We start from the raw sequence: 16,087 nt of genomic DNA, 5'->3' as shown, positions 1-16,087 counted from the left end.
ATCTGGTGGACACAATCTAATCAGCTGCCAGCATGGCCAGAATAAAAGCAGGCAGAACATAGAATGACTAGACTGGCTGAGACTTCTGGCCTCCATCTTTCTCCTGTGCTGGATGTTTCCTGTCTTCAAACATCGAGCTCCAGGTTCTTCAGCTTTAGGACTCTTGGACCTTCAACCACAGACTGAAGACTGCACTATCGGCTTCCCTACTTTTGAGGTTTTGGGATTTGGACTGGCTTCCTTGCTCCTCAGCTTGTAGATGACCTATGGTGGGATCACACCTTGTAATCGTGTGAGTCAATACTCCTTAATAAACTCCCCTTTATATATACATCTATCTATCTTATTAGTTCTGTCCCTCTAGAGAACCCTAATACATATAGTATCCATAAGATTCCATAATGATCAGCCATTCATTTGGTAACTATTTCTTATAGACCATAAATGGCAGACGTTGTGCTAGGCACAGTAGTTACAGTGCTTGACAAAACTCACACATCATTTGCTCTCAGGGAGCTTATATCCTCCTCTAGGTCATGATCTCCTTTTTCTCAGCCTGAGGCTAATCAATAGAAGTTGGTCTGCAAAAAACTATGTAATTTTAAATTTTGATAAATATTATGAAGAAAAAACACAGGAGGCCGAGAAAAAAAGGAGGCCATGAACTAGATGATGAGCCCTCAAGGCAGAATTTTCCTGAAGCACAGTCATTTTGTGAGTGTGTGTGTGTGTGTGTGTGTGTGTGTGTGTGTGTTTATAAAATTGTTCCCCAGACTGGGAACAACACGTTAAAAGGCTCTGAAGAAGAGAAGTCTACAGCCCATCCAAGAACTGTAAGTGCCAGCTTTGGCAGGAAATGCAGGGCAGCGAGAGTCAGGCAGGGGCTGGGTCAGTGAGACCTCACGGGTCATGGGGTAGCTCTAGGTCTTTCTCCACTGAGGTGATTTAAGCAGGAACATCACGTGACAAGATTTGCATTTCTAAAGCTTACTCAGGCTACAACATAGGAACCAGAGAGGGAAACAAGGCAGACAGAAGAAAAACAATTATAATACAGTAATGGTCCAGGCAAAAGAGAATGGCAGCTCAAACCGTGAGAGATGCAATGTTATTGGAACAGAATGGACTGATTCTCTGAGAGATATTTAAGAAACTAAAACACCACGGTTCCATTTCTAAACTTTTTTTTTTTTTTCTTGGCGGACTACACCCTGTGTCACTTGAACTTGAGCCACCTGTCATGTAATACAAGTGTTACATGTATTAGCAGGTCTGTGTTGTTTGCTCAGAACCTCAATCAGCTCCTTTTAATTCATCCTAATTCTTTTGTTTCCTAAAGTAACCAATGTAGTTCTTTTAAACATTGGCTTTTTTGTTTTTTCTGATTTCCTCTTTGAGCCAATAGGGCACTGAAAAAAGATGGCATTTGAATTCATTCCCTTCCATTGGATTAAATCAGGGAAAGTTCTTTTTCTCTGGGTAGATAATGCCCATGAACTCTAAAATTCAGTCTTGATAGAGATAGAGATAGAGATAGAGATAGAGATAGAGATAGAGATAGAGATAGAGATAGAGAGATAGAGATAGAGATAGAGATAGAGATAGAGATAGATAGAGATAGAGATAGAGATAGAGATAGAGATAGAGATAGAGATAGAGATAGAGTTAGAGATAGAGATAGAGGTAGAGATAGAGAGACAGAGACAATAGAGACAAAACCCAGAAGATAAGAAGCTATGACTCAGAGAAATCTGAATTCAACTTTTTAAGCTCTCTGTGTGGAAGTCTGCCAAGCATATTTAATCTATTTGATCCTCAGGTTTTTCATTAATATCAAGATCATAATAGTGTCTACTTTATTGATAATAGTGTCCACTTTACTGTGTCCACTTTATTGACAATAGTGTCCACTTTATTGATAAAGATTTTTTTTGAGAACTAAATTAGACAGTGTACACAAAACCTACAGAAAGTTTTCAATTTGTGAAAATTACAATTCAAACTATTAGCAGAGTCAGTCATATTTAGACAAAACTGAAAGTTAACAAATGCCAAAATCAACTTCTAAATACCATGAATATAAATCTAAAAACTATTTTTTAAAATTCTCTTTTTATCTCGATTTCTGATGAAAGATAGGATTCAGCTCAATTTCCAAGAAAATGGGGAATTGCTGGGACCTCACATTCCAAATGAACAGCAAAAGGGAAGCATTTCACCCTCTTGGAGGGATGCTGGAATATTTGAAAAGCAAAATGTTTTGTGGATATATTTAGAAAGTTCATGTCTCTTCCAAGAAAGGAAAAGGAGAGCAGGGACTTCAAGAGATGAAATCATACTGTGACTTGTACTATAGGTATTGGACAGAATTTTGTTGAGGGCATACTTATGGCAAAATGTGGAAGAAATCCCCAAGAGGGAAAAATAACAAACTCATCCGCTTTTCTTTTCCCCTCCATAGACTTTAACTACCATAGTAGTATGCCCCATCTCATCTAGGTAATTGTAAGGCATGCATTTTTAATTTTGGTAAATGTGCATATTTTACTAAGCATCTCTCATTTAAAGAGTGATCATCCATAAGCTGTATCAAATAAGAGCATGGGTGTCAGCCACTTGCAAAGGGAAAAATTTATTAAGTGAAGTGACTGAAGGATAGCAATAGACACTGCTCCTCAGAGAGCGGCTGGACCAGAAAACCATTTCTTAATCAATTAGGGGCCAAATTGTGTCAACGTTTTAAAATAAATTTCTTCACTATTTCTCAGGGCAGGGGAGAAGAGATAATATAGGAGATTAGGAAGCTCTCTGTGGTTTTGAGTAGAGTTAACAGAATTGGATGAAGGCAGAGGATGAAAAATGAAAGTGATAGTGAAACAAATTATTAATTTCCTAAAGCCCAAATCTGCTTTGATTGGAAATGGAGCTATGACTCAGAGAGATTTCATAGAACCAAAATCATGTTGTTGGTTCCATTTGCTATAATTTGTTTAAAACAGACCTCGTACTACTATATGGATGGATCACAATACATTAGAACAGGTTAAAACTTTCTATGTCTTGTTCTATCATTGTAATAACATATAATCACTTTTCTCTATTTTAATTAAAATCCAATTTTTTGTAGTCTGATTTCTTCTGAGACTGAGTTTTTGTTCCAGACTAACCCACTAAACCGTTTGAAGGCAATAATTTTTAAATGATCTCCAAGTAAACAACAGGCTGTTATCATTTGGCATTTATACTTATAAAACCATAGTGTTGGTATTTTCATGTCATTTGTTTTCCACAAAGTAATTAAATTAGTCTACTTCTAGCAAAAACACCATCATCAGTGAAAATCAAAAATCAATAGTCAGAAGCATATGTTAGGTCCAAACATCTTTTTAATTTTTAGTTCCATTAGTCAATCATATATAGAGAGGAATGGAGGACAAAAGGAACCCCATGCAAGTACTGTGCCATATGGTTTGAAGCAAAATCTTTTCACTCCTCGCAGGGACCTCAAGAGGTAGTTATTAGAAGAAAAAGTCCATTTAATTTAATCATTTAAATTTGCACAGCAAATATGTGTCTGTTCTGGATCTAAACTAATGATTGAATCAGGAGAACACATGAAGAAGCTGTCTACTATAAAAAATACATATGTCAGTAAAGGTTTCTTAAGCTTTAGCTTAGAAAAGACTCATGCAGGAAAATGCTAATCCAAGTCAGAGCTCAAAAGAAAAAAAAAAAAATCTAAAAACCACAGGAGGTAAGATCTCAAATGAGCAGGTAAGAAGAACAAACAAAGCCTCAATGAAAGAATAAAGGGCAATCTTCCAACTATGTGGCCAGAACTTGATACAGAGAGAAGGGAAGATAGAGAAGACAGAGTGTGTGTGTTAAACTGAAAGCTGGAATCTAAGGACCAAATAAAGAGAAAGAGCCAAAGAAAATGTTGGGTCTCATCTCAAAAGTGGAAGAAGACATTCATAACTCTCAAAGTCAATGGTCTGAAATTGTCACAGCCAAGAGGAACCTAAGGAAAATGACAACTAAATGAGATGTGGTATCCTGGGTGGAATCCAGAATTTCTTTTAAAAAAAATTAAGGGAAAACTAAATAATTCTTAATAAAGTATGGACTGTATTTAATAACTTTAATAGCATTCATTAATTGTGACAAATGTACCATGTGAATGTAATTAATACTAGAGGAAATCAAATACAAGGAAAATGAGAATTCTCTGTCATAATTTTTTAAACCTAATAGTATTCTAAAATTAAATATTTCTAAGAAGTCAATCATCTAAACACATATTTTTATGGTAATTTTGTCCCAAGGAAAATCCTGAGAGGATAGACACAAGGATTCCAACTCCACACTCAAGAGGGATAAGGAAGAAGGACCCTTATAAACAGAATAACGGCACAGGTCTTGATACCACCAAGACATACTCTTTATTCCACATTGCAATAATCTACTGATAAGAGACACACATAACACACATTTTCTTAAAGTTTTCAAGAATTTAAAATTTAGCCTTGTTTAATTTTATGAAGGCAGGAAATCAAATAACCTTCTGTTTATTTAAACAAATTACCTGGAAAATTCAGTCTTAATCAAGTAATGCCAATTAAGCATCTCCTTAAGCATACTAAACTTCTGTACCTAGAGACAGCCAGGAACATCAGACCAAATGTAATTAACTAGTGCTTCACACTAGATGGATGATCTTGAATCCAAAATAAAAGTTAAAAGGACTCAGTGCCACTTCCATTAATACTATCATTAATACCGTAATACCACTAAGCAGAAAAAGGTATAGTGGTAACAGAATCATTGCACACATAGCTCAGTAACCAGTCACTAAACAACACAATAGCTATGTTAAAAAAAAAAAAAAAAGAAAAAAGAAAAAAGAAAAAAAAGAGGCCCTAAAATAAGGTATAAAGAAAAACTATCCCCACATAACTCTGAGTATCTCCCTCAGCCTGCTCTGTCTACACCTAGAAAAGTATTTCTGTCTCTGCACCAATCTTGCATCTCCCATCAGGCAGCTGAACCTGAAAAATTTGAAATGGACCTTAGGCTTACTGTGGCTATGTGAGTTCACATAAAATCAGGACACTTTCAAAAGGAATCTATTGAATGTCAGGTTTGAGTCAAGGTTTTAATTTCACAGTAGATTTAACCGAAGAGATTTAATTTTACCAAATTAGAAATGCATGCCTTACAACAACCCCAAACCCTCCAGGATTGAACTAAGACAGGGAAAGTTTGATCAGAGCCTCCACTAGAAAGAAAAGACAATATGCCAGATGCCCTAGTTTAAAACCTCAGAGGCTCGGGATGGAGGAAAATGGAGAATTAACACTCTGTAAAAAAGATCATGTTCTTGATGACTGGAGGCAATTTCTCCAATCAAAGGACACCTATCTGCCCTCAGCACACTCCTCTACAGCCCACTTTTATATACATGCAACACAAACTGTGTCCAAGCAACTCCCAGAAATTGAGAGGAGGCGAATAATGGCTAATACTAGTAGTCGATAACATGCTACTGTCTTCCATGCATGTGGGCATGGGTGAGATAGTGAGGGAATGAAAACCACCTGAGAAAACTTAATCATGGAAAAGAAAGAAGAGGGAGGCAGAGGGGTTGGAGGAAGAAGCAAAGCAACAGACATTAGCTGATGAGAAAAAATGCTAAGTAGAGAAGAAAATAATATTAATGCATCACTCAGCATGCGGCAGCCACTGGAATAAGTCCTTACACACATTATCTCAATTTCACAATGATCCTGCAGTCTAGGCATTATTCAGATTGGACAGTAGAAAAACTGAGGGTAACTGACATTACTTGTCTTGCCCTAAGAACAGTTTAAAATTTTAGGCACAAGACAAAATCCCAGGCCAGTTTAATCTTCTCAGCCTATCCTGCCCATCCAAGATAGAAAGTTAACAACTGGGTAACGTAATCAGTAAGATAAAATGAGTTCCAAAAGATGTATATATGTCTATAAACCTTAATCCTCCATTCAGGTTGTAAATTCCTTAAAACAAGGACCAACTAGTTCATAGGCTTCTAGGTAAAATAATATTTTACAGTTATATAAATGTGATAAAGCAAAAAAATACGCTTCTGGAAAAAAAAAAATTGAGTTTGCAGGAGCTAAACTGAAGCATTCTACCAGTAAAATAAAATGATGGTCCTCTGTTACACAGTAAAAAGTTGATCTGTGGATGTGTACACTAAGACTGTATATTTAATTGCATGTAAATTATATATCAATTAAACCAAATAGATAGATTGTAAAGGAAAAAAGTGAGCACTGATTTATTTCCTTTTCTTTTCTTTTTGAGATGGTGTCTCGCTCTGTCACCCAGGCTGGAGTGCAGTGGCATAATCTTGGCTCACTGCAACCTCTGCCTCCCAGGTTCAAGCGATTCTTGTGCCTCAGCCTCTTGTGTAGTTGGGATTACAGGCACGTACTACCATGCCTGGCTAATTTTTGTATTTTTAGTAGAGATGGGGTTTTGTCATGTGTTTCTTGAACTCCTGACTTCAAGTGATCTGCCCACCTCAGCCTCCCAAAATGCTGCTATTATAGATGTAAGCCATTGCACCTGTCTTGACTTTCATTTTTGATTATGCTGGATGTAGCAGACCAACTCTCCTTTTAAAAATAATATAAAAATTCAGCTAAAACATAAAAGCAAATTGTCTGAAGGAACTGGATTTCTGCAGAGAAAATTAAAACTTGATAGGTCAGAATTCAGGAGAGAAGAAAGTCAATAAGATAAACCCAATGTTCTGAGTTTGGCTTCTCTCCTTGTGGCATATATATTTTCTTTGTTAGGAGAAGAGACAAAATCCAAGGAGAGTGTAGCTACTATGAAATCATGAGAGACTTCAGAAGTCTCTCAGAGTTAAAGGGACAAAAACTGCAGTTTAGAGTGCTGATTCAGGCAGAACTTACGAGGCCAAGATCCCTAAAGAATGAGGATTCAAAGAAGACAGACCAACAAGCAATGGCATTTCCCATAGTGCATTTACTAAATACCTAAGCTGTGCAGGGCAAGAGACTAAAAGGCCAATAAGAAACAGCCAAAAAACAAGAGTAAAATCTTAGCAGTCTCATGGTACATAAGACAAAGCCTAATGGTGCACAGAAGTAAAAATTGGGGTTCAGTACCCATCAACAAAGAAGGATTCCAGGAAATTTCTCAGGCTCACAGTCTGGGCACTTGAAGGACTATACACCAAGAGTAAAAATTACCTGAAGGAAAGAACAAGCTAGATCTAAACTGTAACTTCAGCTGCAATCCTGATCAAGGTCTTCTCAGACTGTAAGTAGAATGCGGTGATCTGCTCTACCCTTCCTGCCTGTCAAGAGATAGGGTAAACCCTTTCTTGACGTACATAACACCACCCAGGGCTTCTTTACTCAATTATAGGTAGTGTGAAAGATTCAACCAAAAATTAGTTGATATTCCAACAAATAAGATCAAGGAAAAAATGGTCTCTTGATCAACAGAAACAGATCCAGGTGAGCCAAATTTTTAAGCTGTGAGACACAGACTTTAAAAGATCTATGATTAATAGTCAAAAACATATATCATAAGATGAAGAATGTCACAGAAAATCAGAGGCTAAAGTAGTTGCAAATTTTAGATGTAGAAACTTCAATAAGTAGAATTAAGAACTCAAAAAGGACCCAGTGCAGTGGCTCATGCCTATCATCCCAGCACTTTGAGAGGCCAAGCCGGGTGGATCATTTGAGGTCAGAAGTTCGAGAACAGCCTGGCCAACATGGTGAAATCTTGTCTTTACTAAAAGTACAAAAACTAACCGGGTATGGTGGTATGAACCTGTATTCCCAGCTACCCGGGAAGCTGAGGAGGAGAATTACATAAATCCACAAGGCTGAGTTTGCAGTGAGCTGAGATTGAGTCACTGCACTCGAACCTGGGCAATGCAGTGAGTCTCCATCTCAAAAAACAAACAAAGAACTCAGGAGAAGTGTAACAGCAAATTTGGCACAGATTAATAGAAGATTAATGAAGCTAAAGACCAGTAAAAATTATACAAACTGAAGCAAAGGAAAAAATTGATGGAAAATACATAAAAGAGTAAACAGAATATATAAAACTCAGTGAATGGAACCATCTAACAGATGTAAAGATTCCCAGAAGGAGGGAAGAGAAAGAAGTGGACAAAAGCAAGTTTGAAGAAACAGCAGCTAAGAATATTCAAAACTGAAAAAGTATATCAAGCCACTTACTCAAGAAGTGCTACAAATCTCAAGTAGGAAAATACAAAGAGTACGCTAGAATTAGGGTATAATAAAATGCTATATACCAAAAGCAAAGAGAAAATTTCAAAAGCAACACAAGAAAAGACAGATTAATTTCAATGTAGCAACAGTAAGCTGTGTTTTCAACAGAAATAATGATAGCCAGAAAACCACGGAATGGCATCTTTTTCAACATGCTGAGAAAATCTATCAGCAATAGTAGAATTCTGGATTCAGGAAACATGTCTTTTAAAATGGAAGGTTCATAAAAATACAAAAGGACAGATTCTATTACCAGTAAACCCACAGTGAAGAAACATTAAATAAATTTCTTCAGGCAGAAGAAAAATAATAAAGAAAAGTAAAGAAATTCAGAGAAAATCGAAACACAAATAATATTTTCTAGGGTTAAAACATGCATAGAAATAAAATCATGATAGTGATAACACAAAAGGAAGGACACAGTAAATTAAGTTAAAATATTATAAGGATTCAGCATTATCTGAAAATAATGAAATGATTTTTTATTAGCCTCTGATAACTAAAGGCTTAATGTTGTATCTCCAGAGTATTAACCAAAATAATAACAAAATGGAAACTTAACCAGCTAACAGAAAGAGATATTGAAATATTTTTTAAAAACACATATGATTTATCTAAAAGTCAGTAAGACAATTTAGAAAAGGGTATTGATATGGTGTGGCAGTGCCCCCCACCCAAATCTCATCTTGAATTGTAGCTCTCATAATCCTTATGAGTTGAGGGACCTACTGGGAAGTAACCGAATCATGGGGGTGGGCTTTTCCCATGCTGTTCTCATGAGAGAAAATAAGTCTCATGAGATCTGGTGGTTTTATAGAGAGCAGTTCCTCCATTTTATAGAGAGGTTGAATTAGAGACAGAAGCTGAAAGTTAATAAAATTGGATGGGAAAATAACAACTTTAAAGGAACTTCTAAAAATCTAATTTGCATTTTTGTTCTATAAAATCAGAGTTTTGTGATAATACTACCCTAAATCTCAGGTTTCCACAGATGTCAATTTTATTATCAAATATCCTAAGACTAGCCCAAAGTTGTACAATAAAAATCACCTCACCTTTAAAACCAGGAATTCCAATGTAAAGTTTTTAAGGTTAGGTTTTAAAGATAGTTAGTTTTATCTTTCAAAAAATTGTTTTTTATTTGATCCAAAATGATGGCCTTACCTTATCTAAATTATTATTTTTTCTCAAAAAACCTGAGGGAAAATGCAAGTCCTAGAGATAATGAGATTCAATTATCCAAGATGCAGAAAGAAACAGCAAAAAGACAATGTTAAGCACAGGAGGTAACAAGGAGCAAATGAGAAACGAAAAGTTGATTTTTTAAAAAAGATAAAAATTTGCTAGTAAAACTAGTATATGTCAAAAATTCAAATATTTTTTTGAAAGTGGCAAGGTCTAAAAAAATAAAATCCACAGTGAAAAGTGAGACAACTGACAATGCTGTCAGTTGTGATTCACTTGAAAAGAAGTTCAAATAGAAAAAGTTGAATTTATTTTTTTGCTTAAAACTATGATCAATTATATAACATATCTCAAGATACCCAGCTCAAGAGGCCAACAAACAGTGACAAAATATTCCATGGCATTTTTTGAAGTTTCCTACAGTTTCAAAACTCTAAGAGAAGGGTGTTGTCAGTCTGAACCTAGGTTACTACATAGCAATGATTAATCTTTACTTAAACTAATTGTTGGTCTGCAGATCCAATCATGAACCAATAAACCAGGCTGAAGATGACTGAAATCATTCACCAAATAGCAGCCTCCATCTCTGCATTCTTTTAACAAGAGACTTTATAATTGACAGCAGACTTACAAATACTAACTCACCTGATACTGGCCAAATATATATACAAGGTTGATTGGGTGTGGCTTAAAACATAAAATGGTTCATAGAAAACAAAAAGGGAATTCAGAAGCCTTTTTAGGTATTCTGTCACTTGCTCATTCCTGCCTCTTATAATACTTTAGATTTCTTCCATTCTGCTCATCCATACTGACAGTTCAACCTTTCAAAGCATGAGCATGATCAAGAAACCCACAAACTCCTATCCAGCTCCAAATACATTTTTTTTTCTGATCTTTGCCTACACAGGATCATTCTCAAGTTATTATTCCCTATTTCCCTCTCACATCAGTTGTTTAAAGGTCTCTAGGCCAAACTGAACCATCAATGTGGGAACAGAGTAGTCTGATACTCTCTGAAAAAATTATGGGGGGAAAATGTATATCAGACCCTTGCCCAACATATTTGCTGAGCAGAGGACCCTTACTCACACAATTCAATGATAGTCTAATGGGTCCAAATGAGAGATGTCCAAGTGGGAGGACTCAGAACTTGGAGGAGTTTGGAAGATCAAGTTTTACCACACAAAAGCCAGTGTATAAGGAGCAATATAAAATAAACAAACAAACAAAGAGGATCTTTGACTTTTCAGACAGGATCACCTATGTTAATGGAGTCTCTGGGATTTTAAGAAAGGGAAGTTTTCACTATGAGTCTGGAAAAAAAGGTATGTCCAACTTCCTGGGGAATAAGATTTCTAACAGCATAGGACATGTGAGGGATTGTTTCTAATTAACAGCAATTATGTCAGGAGGAAGGCTACCTGATCTAGGTGGTAAAATAACACACTTCTCTTTCCATGTGTAAAACTTTAGAGGGAGTCAAAGCTTCCAGCATAGCCTGTCCTTGAGCTGACTTTTTAACCCAGACCTCAGATTCCCTCATAACCTTACTCAATATCTACTCTCCTACAAGTTGTGTACAAAATTATGAATCTATACAGACAATTTGTTTGTTTCTGGTATACAATGATACTGGATGATTTCACTAAGGTTCTGAGGTCACTGACTTCAGAAAAAAGAATTACTATGAGTTAATTTGGGGATGGAAGTATCCCCTGGACTATAAACTCAGAAGTTACAGACCCTAGCTAGACTGGATTTGACATTAGCCAGGCAGGACAAAAGGACTGGGAGAAAGGGATAGGAATTTGTTCATAAGCGTATATATTTCCGATGAAGCAAGGAAGTCTATAGACAGTGAGCCGGTCAGTGGGCAATGCCACAGGATTTGAGGACTTTCCTCAAGACAGATTTCCTTTATCTTTTCCTTCCTGGCCACAGTGGACGTGAGAATGATATCTACTAACACAAAACACTTTCTCTGCTCTCTCTGCCTCAATGGTGTTGTGATAATTTAAAATGTCATGTGCCAGTAATGTTACTCCCAATACAAAACCCATATTTGCCAAGCAAGAGCTCACAGACTATCTATCCTTTCCATTCCCTCTCTCTTCTTCTCACTTCCCAATCTTCTGTGATGCCTCATTACTGTCCTTCAACTTAAAGAATGTCCCTCCAAGGCCAGCTAAAAAGTCAAAACAAATACATGTTGATTTTTACATCTAGAGTCCAATGGTGTTCTCCCTGTGATTAAATCAATCCATCTGTGTTTTCTGAGATTCTGCAATGTGGTTAATCAATGACTATAAACTTTAGATTTATCATACATCTGTTCCAAGTTAGACCATGTGCAACCTGAAGAGAGGAACCAAGGCCAGACCTACACACAAGTAAAATAACTAACAGAAGACTTTAAACAAAGTCTTAGAGGTACGTGGAACAAGTTCAGTGGGAGTTTAGATGAAGTCTGTCAAAAAGGACTGTAGTTTTCAAGAAAACATTTGTTAAGAAAACACAATTTTTGAGTTATTTTTAACAGGCATTTATTTTAATCACAAAAGTTATATATACAACTTAAAAAATTTGAGTAATATATAAACACAAGAAAAGATAAATTTCAGGACTTCTGCCAAGATAGCCAAATAGCAACAGCTGCGATCCACAGTTCCCAGCAAGAACAATCCACAAGGTGAGTGATCTCCACATTTCCAACTGAGGTACCAGGTACATCTCACGGGGACTGGTTAGACAGTAGGTGTAGCCCAAGGAGGGCAAACCGAAGCAGGGTGGGGTATTGCCTCACCCGGGAGGTCAAGGGGCTGGAGAACTTCCTCTCCTAGCCAAGGGAAGCTATTAGGGACATTTCCCAACACTCTGGTACTTTGGCTCAGATACTGAGCTATTCCCACGGCCTTCATAAACCGCACACCAGGAGATTCCCTTTGGTGCCCAGAATACCAGTGCTGTAGGTTTCCAGCACAAAACTGGGTGGCCACTTTAGCCACAGCAGTTTTTTTTTTTTTTTTCTTTCATACCCCAGTGGTGCCTGGAATGCCAGTGAGACAGAACAGCTTTATCCACTGAAAAAGGGGGCTGAAGCCACACAGCCAAGTGATCTCGTTTGGAAGGTCCCAACCCCATGAAGACCAGCAAGCTAAGATCCACTGGCTTGAAATTCTTGCAGCCAGCACAGGAGTCTGAGTTTGACCTGGGACACTCAAGCTCTGTAAGGGGAGGAGCCTCCACCATTGCTGAGGCTCCATTAGGACATTTTAACCTTGCCTGTGTAAACAAAGTTGCCTGGAAGTTTACATAGCAATTGGGCAAGACCCATGGCAGCTCAGCAAGGCCTCTGCAGGCAGACAGGCCTCTGCAGGCCCTCCCTTCTTGCTGGGCAGGGCATCTCTGACAAAAGGCAGCAGCCCATCATGGACTTATAATTAAAGCCCCCAGCTTCCTGGGACAGAGCACGTGGGAAAAGGAAGTGTTGCGGGTTCCGCTTCAGCAGACTTAAAGGTCCGTACCTAGCAGCCCTGAAGGGATCTCCAAGCACAGAGCTTAAGCTCTGATAAAGAACAGAATGCCTTCTCAAGTGGCTCCCTGACCCCAGTGTTTTCTGGTCGGGAAACACATCTTACAGGAGAGTTCTGGCTGATATCTGGTGGGTGCCCTTCTGGGAGGAAGCTACCAGAGGAAGGAACAGGCAGCAGTCTTTGCTGTTCTGCAGCCCCCTTGGGTGATTCCCAGGCAAGCAGGGTCTAGAGTGGACCTCCAGCAAACTCCAGCAGACCTGCAGCAGAGGGGCCTGTTAGAAAGAAAACTAAAAAACAGAAAGAAATACCTTCAACACCAACAGAAAGGACGTCTATTCAGAGACCCCATCCAAAAGTCACCAACGTCAAAGACTAAAGGTAGATAAATCCATGAAGATAGGAAGAAACCAGCGCAAAAAGACTGAAATCACCAAAAACCAGAACAACTCTTCTCTAAGGGATCACAACTCCTCACCAGCAAGGGAACAAAACTGGATGGAGAATGAGTTTGAAGAACTGACAGAAGCAGGCAGATACTAACAAACTTCTCCAAGCTAAAGGAACATGTTCTAACCCAATGCAAGGAAACTAAGAACCTTGAAAAAACATTAGATGAAATGCTAACTAGAATAACCAGCACAGAGAAGAACATAAATGACTTGATGGAGGTAAAAAACACAGCCTGAGAAGTTCATGAAGCATACACAAGTTTCAACAGTCAAATTGATCAAGTGGAAGAAAGGATATCAGAGATTGAAGATCAATTCAATGAAATAAATTGAGAAGGCAAGATTAGAGAAAAAAAGAGTGAAAAGAAATGAACAAAGCCTCCAAGTAATATGGGATTATGTGAAAAGACTAAATCTAGGTTTGATAGGTGTACCTGAAAGTGACAGGGAGAACAAAAACCAGTTCCTTCTGTGATTCAGTCCAGAACACTGAGCATGATCCTCAGCTCAACAAAAATGAGAACAGCCTAGAAGTATAAAAACTCATACTTTCCTTGATATATACCTGTATAACAGGAATTTTTAAATTGCTAATTGTTTTTATACGGTATGTGTAATTTAAAGCATTTTTTAAAAATAGAAGATAAATTTTGAAAATCAAAGAATTCATTCTCTTGCCTCTCAGTAGACTTTTTTCTCCAAGTGTAAATACTGTCTCTTTACCCCATAATGGTAACCTCTCTTATATAAATGCTAATGATATGGACTGACTTGCTGGGTGACAAATGATTAACTTTTTTTTTTTTTTGCTATTTCTCCTTCTAAGTGCTAGAGTCAGAGGCCATGGGTTTACTGAAATGAAGTTGTTAATTTAACTGAATTAGAAAATGAGAACAATAAAAATTAACAGATACATTTTCCTTCTATTGCCAGATCTTTTGTCAGGTCTCTTAGACTTGTTTCTGATCCATGTTCCTCCCTGGCTCTACTGACATGCCCACTGAGTGATGTCTACTAAAATTCACTGTAGCTGCTTTGAAATTCAGTCTGGGGAATTACATGGCTCCAACATGGGAGTCGGGCCTAGTATCTGGTTCAAACACTTGTAAATACTAGGCAATTGTAAATGATGTGGGAGATTTGTTCAAATTTATACAACAAATATTTGCTGTAAACACTAGAAATACAACAGTGAACAAACAGAAAATCATCTTTCCTCTGTGACGTTTGTATTCTAATTGAAAATAAAAATTTTAATGTCAAAGGGGTTTTCTTCTTTAAACTGAGATTTTTTGCTCTTAGATCTTACTCAGTGAGGGACCTAGGATATATACCTCCATTGAACATCAGATATTTCTCCAAAGGATTGACTCCAAAGGCTTCTGGGTAGATGAAAATAACACCTTTCCCCTTAAAGTCTTCCTAGGTAAGGGCTTAGGTAAGATAAGATTCCTACTGCAGTGCCAGAGGCATCCAACCTTGAGGTGCCCATGATAAAAGGCTTTGCTGATTAGAGCAGCCACTGCCAAAGCAACAGAACCTTTGAGACTGCTCTTGGTACCATAACCAATGCAGCTTGACTTTTCCTGCTTGTCTTAAATTTTATGTACATGATACAAATATTGATAATTATCTGCCCTTAGGTATGGAATAACCCTTCTTCATCTCTCTTTTTATAATGGCCAAAAACACTTTTCTAATACTGAATTTATAGTAATCTTAGCTAGCTGAGAGAGCAGAGAGGGCTTGAGAAGACCATCAGCCCTGATATGTTTTAAACTCTTTGTATCTTCAGAGTAGAGGTATATAGATCTGTCAGAGTTGCTCCTCAGGATTGATATGTTTTTAAAGCATGTGCTGACAAATGATCTTTCTGACCTAGGACCCCATAGTGAGGGCTTTCTTTATTCAGACCTAAGGAAAGTAAAGAGACAGTGTTAGAGGCCAGGCATGGTGGCTCACGCCTGTAATTCCAAACTTCGAGAGGCCAAGGTGGGCGGATCATGAGGTCAGGAGTTCAAGACCAGCCCAACCAACATGGTGAAACCACATCTCTATTAAAAATATTTAAAAAAAAAATAGCCAGGAGTGATGGTGGGTGTCCATAGTCCCCAGCTATTCAGGAGGCTTAAGCAGGAGAATCACTTGAACCCAGGAGGCAGAGGTTGCAGTGAGCCAAGATCGCGCCACTGCACCTCCACTCTGGGTGACAGAGCAAGACTCCATCTCTAAAAAAAAAAAAAGAAAAAGAAAAAGAAAGAAATCATGTTAGAGCCAGGCATGGTGAAAGGTGCCTGTAGTCCCAGCTACTCAGGAGATTGAGGCAGGAGAATCGCTTGAACCCGGGAGGCGGAGGTTGCAGTGAGCCAAGATCACACCACTGCACTCCAGTCTGGGTGACAGAGTGAGATTCCGTCTTGGAAAAAAAAAAAAAAAAAAAAAAGGAGAAAGAAATACTGTTAGAGCATGGTGGCACGTGCCTATAATCCCAGCTACTCATGAGACTGAGGCAGGAGAATCACTTGAGTCCAGGAGTTCGAGGCTGCCATTGAGAAATGATCACTCCACTGCACTCCAACCTGGGTGATAGAGT

General features: G+C 37.9%; 1 long non-coding RNA gene across 1 annotated transcript in view; it reads left to right on the top strand.

The window, feature by feature from the left end:
* Positions 1 to 13,895, top strand: part of LOC141580582 (uncharacterized) — a 47,948-nt gene extending 34,053 nt beyond the window's left edge. Inside the window, exon 3 of the long non-coding RNA XR_012512834.1 lies at positions 12,553 to 13,895. This is a non-coding gene — a long non-coding RNA (uncharacterized LOC141580582). The remainder of the gene's footprint in view (positions 1 to 12,552) is intronic.
* Positions 13,896 to 16,087: the final 2,192 nt, after the last annotated feature.

Source organism: Saimiri boliviensis, chromosome 12 (assembly GCF_048565385.1).
Source record: "Saimiri boliviensis isolate mSaiBol1 chromosome 12, mSaiBol1.pri, whole genome shotgun sequence".
Classification (NCBI taxonomy): domain Eukaryota; kingdom Metazoa; phylum Chordata; class Mammalia; order Primates; family Cebidae; genus Saimiri; species Saimiri boliviensis.
This window is presented reverse-complemented; position numbering and strand designations above follow the sequence as displayed.